This window comes from Eschscholzia californica, unplaced genomic scaffold (genome assembly GCF_041429995.1).
Source record: "Eschscholzia californica isolate CP2 unplaced genomic scaffold, dmEscCali1.0.p SCAF_33, whole genome shotgun sequence".
In the NCBI taxonomy this organism is placed as follows: Eukaryota; Viridiplantae; Streptophyta; class Magnoliopsida; order Ranunculales; family Papaveraceae; genus Eschscholzia; species Eschscholzia californica.
The window spans coordinates 92,501-97,500 of record NW_028238454.1 but is presented as its reverse complement, the minus strand read 5'-3'; positions in this window follow the sequence as shown (position 1 = coordinate 97,500).

The following is a 5,000-nucleotide window of genomic DNA, read 5'->3' as shown; positions in this document are numbered from 1 at the left end:
CCTTTCCAACGAGTATAAGTTTGCTGGATTCCGACGAGTAACGAAGGAGTAAAGGCCCAGTATGCCTGGTTAAAAAATTGATGTTTCCTTGTGAAAATAGGAAAAACAATAACTTTGCACTATAAGGGGGAGGGTTGAGCTCCTTCCCCAGAGCGTGCACAGCACTTGTGCTGGCACGTTCCCTAGTGCTCGCCAAGCACCATAGGGCATCCAAAGGGCAAAGCTCGGCCTACTACATGATGGGAAGCTTCTAATATGTCGGAATACGAAGAGATTTCGTGCGACCCGAAGCTCGGCTCGGGCGTCCCGGCCTGTCCCGAGCTGTGCCGAGCGCGTCCCAGGCCGTCCCGAGCCAAGTCTCGGGCGTCCCAGGCCGGCCCGAGCAAATTCTCGGACGTCCCAGGCCGTCCCGAGCTGTGTCGAGGCCGTCCCAGGGCGTCCCGAGCTGTAGCGAGGGCGTCCCAGGCCGTCCCGAGCCAAGTCTCGGGCGTCCCAGGCCGTCCCGAGCAAAGTCTCGGACGTCCCAGGCCGTCCCGAGCAAAGTCTCGGGCGTCCCAGGGCGTCCCGAGCTGTGCCGAGGCCGTCCCAGGCCGTCCCGAGCTGTGGCAAGGGCGTCCCAGTGTCACGGCCTTTTCTCTCGATAGGCGTCGTGCGGCACTTGTGCGCGCTCTCGGGACAAGTCAGCCAACAAAGTAATATTCCAAACAACCAACGATAGCTACAAAAGAAGGCAACAAGATATATTATTGATAGATAATGAGAGCTTACAAGGAAAGACAAGCATATGACTAAGGAAGCTTCCTAAAGGCTAGGGAAGCTTATGGCTCTTCGGTTGCCCACTATTTGGAAGGTAGGGGTCTTCCACTCAAAGTTTACCATCCACTCCCCTACATAGTGCAAAATATATGTTTTACCTATCCTCACAAGGAAACATCAATGCTTTCAACCAAGCATACTCCTTTGTTGGAAATAAAGACATCTACGTCCCCGTGCCAAGGGAAGCTACCTAAGGAAGCTACCTATATACAAGGCACCTTACTATGCACGCTCAAGACATATGCCGGCCTAGCGCAAGGCATATGCTACACTTATTACAATGCATAAAAGTAAAAGACATGTCCCTTGGCAATACCAACATGGCTTGACAAAAAGGGACATGACAGACTCCCCCACTTGTTATGTCGTCGTCCTCGACGACTTCGCTGCCAAGTACTCCACGATCTTTTCTGCATTGTCGAGCAAGGAGCTGGCGCGTTCCCAACTGGCTTCGGCTTCTGGCAGGTTCTTCCACTTGACTAAGTACTCGATCTCCGGTGGCGAATTGTGATGAGCTTGAGCACGGCGATCAGCTACTATCTTCTGCACCTCCCTGGTTGGCTGGAGCTCCGGTCTTGGATTAGATCTCTGCTGGTTGGCACGTTGGGGATCCGCCTGATCCTGGTAGAACGGCTTCAGGTTGCTGGCATGGAAGACTGGATGGTGGTTCTGCATATACCTCGGGAGTTGTACTTTGAACGAAACCTTTCCAACACGAGCAATGATGGGAAAGGGGCCCTCGTACCGCCTCACCAAGTTTCGGTGTAGCTTCTTCACGAACCGAGAAGTATCCCTGTTGATCTTGACGAGCACCAAGTCACCTACTTTGAAGTTGTGTGGTCTCCGGTTCTCATCTGCGAACTTCTTCATGCGTGCTGCTGCTTTCTCCAGGTGTGCTTTGGCTATTTCTGCTGTCCGCTGCCATTCCTTAGCAAAAGTGAATGCCCGTGGGCTAGTACCTGTATAACCTGTTGCAACCGTGTGGGGAGTTAACGGTCGCTGCCCTGTTACCAGCTCGAATGGTGTCTTGCAGGTAGAAGAACTCTCCTGCAAATTGAAACAGAACTGAGCTACGTCCAATAGATTCACCCAATTCTGCTGGTTGGCACTGACAAAGTGCCTAAGGTATTCTTCAAGAAGAGCGTTGAAACGCTCCGTCTGGCCGTCTGTCTGCGGATGATTACTTGTCGAGAAGTTCAGCTGTGACCCTAGAAGTTTCATGAGCTCGGTCCAAAACCGCCCTGTAAATCTGGCATCACGATCACTGATAATAGTCTGGGGCACACCCCAATATTTCACTACGTGCTTCAAGAACAAGAACGCCACTTCTTCCGCAGTACACTGAGCAGGTGCTGGAATGAAGGTTGCATACTTCGAGAAACGATCAATCACCACCATAATAGAAGTATACTCCCCCACTTTTGGCAAGCCACTAATGAAATCCATAGATACACTCTCCCATGGACGCTGCACCACCGGCAATGGCTCCAAAAGTCCCAAAGGTTTCTTCCGCATCACCTTGTCCTGCTGACAAATGAGGCAAGTCTGCACATACTCTTCAACTTGCTTCCTCATGTTCGGCCAGTAATATGCTGTCTCAAGTAACGCCAATGTACGATGGTAGCCAGGGTGGCCTGCCCATACGGTATCATGACATTCCTTGATCAGCTCCCGCCTTAGCTCCGCAGAGCGAGGCACATAGAGACGTCCACCTGTGGTATATAACAAATCCTCTTTGATTCTGAACCTTGTGGAACGTCCTCCCTTCACCATATCGACCAAGATCTTGGCTTCTTTATCACTCTGCAGCCGCTCACGAATCTTGTCGATAATGATGGTCTTCAGCTGGGACCTGCTCCTCTGTCCCGTAGTAACCAAGGCGGCCAACTCCGCCTTCCTGCTCAGGGCATCAGCAACATTGTTCATTCTTCCTGGTTGGTACTCCATATCAAAATCAAACTCGGCCAATGACTCTTGCCAGCGAGCCTGCTTGGAAGTGAGCTTCTTCTGAGTCATGAAGTGTGAGGCAGCAACATTGTCGGTCTTCACCAGAAACTTCGACCCCAACAAATAATGCCTCCAGACCCTTAAGCAATGAACAATAGCTAGTAACTCTTTCTCCTGAGCTATATAACGCCGCTCCGTGTCGGAAAGCTTGCGGCTCTCGTATGCAACTGGGTGACCATCTTGCACTAGTACCCCGCCAAGTGCAAAATCAGATGCATCGGTATGAACTTCAAAAGGCTTGGAAATGTCGGGCAATGCCAATACGGGATCGTTAGCAACCTGCTGCTTCATGTCCTCGAATGCTTCTTGACATTCCTTCGACCAAACCCAGGGCCTATCCTTCTTCAACAAGTCTGTTAAAGGTGCCGATCTGGCTGAATATCTCCTGATGAACTTACGATAGTAATTCGCAAGTCCGAGAAATGATCTGAGCTCCGACACTGAAGTTGGCACCTTCCACTCTTGGATGGCTTTCACCTTCTTCATCTCCATCCGGATATGCCCATCACCAATAATGTGGCCCAGAAAACCTATGTGTTTTTGTGCAAACGAGCACTTTTCCTCTTTCACATACAGCTGGTTCTCCTTCAGGACCCTAAACACTTCTCTCAAGTGCTTTGCATGATCTTCCAAACTGTGGCTATACACAACAATATCATCAAGATACACCACCACGAACTTGTCGAGAAACTCATGGAAGATCTGGTTCATCAACGTACAAAACGTGGCGGGTGCGTTGGTTAAGCCAAAAGGCATCACCAAGTACTCAAACGCCCCATACCGCGTCACGCACGTGGTCTTCGGCTCGTCGCCTTCTGCAACGCGGACTTGATAATACCCAGAGCGCAAGTCTAACTTCGAAAAGTACTTTGCCGAACCGAGCTGATCAAACAAGTCCGCTATAAGTGGAATCGGGTATTTGTTCTTCACAGTCACCTTGTTCAAAGCCCGAAAATCCACGCACAACCGCAAGCTACCGTCGTGCTTCTTCTGGAACAACACTGGAGCACCATAAGGAGCTTTGGAAGGACGGATGAATCCCGCCTCCAATAGCTCATCGAGTTGTTTTCTCAATTCGGCCAACTCGGGTGGAGCCATCCTGTAGGGAGCTTTTGCAGGTGGCTTAACTCCTGGAATAATCTCTATTTGATGATCAACAGCACGTCGTGGGGGTAGAGACTTTGGAAGCTTTGCTGGCATAACATCCCTGAACTCCTTCAGGATGGTTTGGATCTTGGCAGGTACAGGTTCTGCATCCACTCCTGTAGTCTCCATCTTTAAGGCTGCCAAGTATGTCAACTCTCCCTTCTTTAGACCCTTCTCTAGCTGCATCGCTGAAATCATCTTGTCGCCTCGAGTCTTCTCGGCAACTACTGGCACCATGCACGGCTTGTCTCCAAGGAAACATATGCTCCCCAAGTACGGCATCGGCACCATTTTGTGCTCCATCATGAAGTCTAGTCCAATGATGACCTGAAAATCATCCAAAGGTACACAAGTAAAGTTAGTCTTACCAGACCACTTGCCAATCTCGAGGGGTACATCTCGAGCTACCCCATCTACGGGTTTTGGTGCCGAATTAACGGCCTTCATGCGGCTTGGATCCTTATGAAGCTTTAGACCCAACCGCTTAGCCTCCGCAGCATCTACGAAGTTGTTGCTAGCTCCAGTATCTACCATCACCTTGGTAGTCTTGCCATTGACCTTACATTCAACGTACATCAGCACCCTTGAGGCTTTAGGCTTCTCGCTTGATTGGCCCGCAAGAGCATTGAGTACCTGGAGCGCACCCATCTTTGAATCATCGTCATCACTATCCACATCTTCCTGTGGATCATGCATACTCTCCTTGTCCTCTTTGCCGCCAAAAGACACCTTCAATGCATTGAGCGCGGCTCGGGATGGACAATCACGTATGCGATGGGGGCCACTACAAAGGAAGCACTTCAACGGAGCTTTGGCTCCCGATGTAGCGCCCGTCTTCGACCCTGTGCCATCCCGGTTGGGGTAAGGTTTCCGCTCATGGCCTTTTCCCCTTCCAGGATTGGGCTTTCCTCCAGTGCCCGTAGGCTTTTTCCTCTCTTGATCATTCGTTGCGAAATCTGTGAGTCTCTCAGCGGCGGATTGCGCTGTGGCCAAGTCTTGCACCCTTTGCCTCTGGAGCTCTGTCTGTGCCC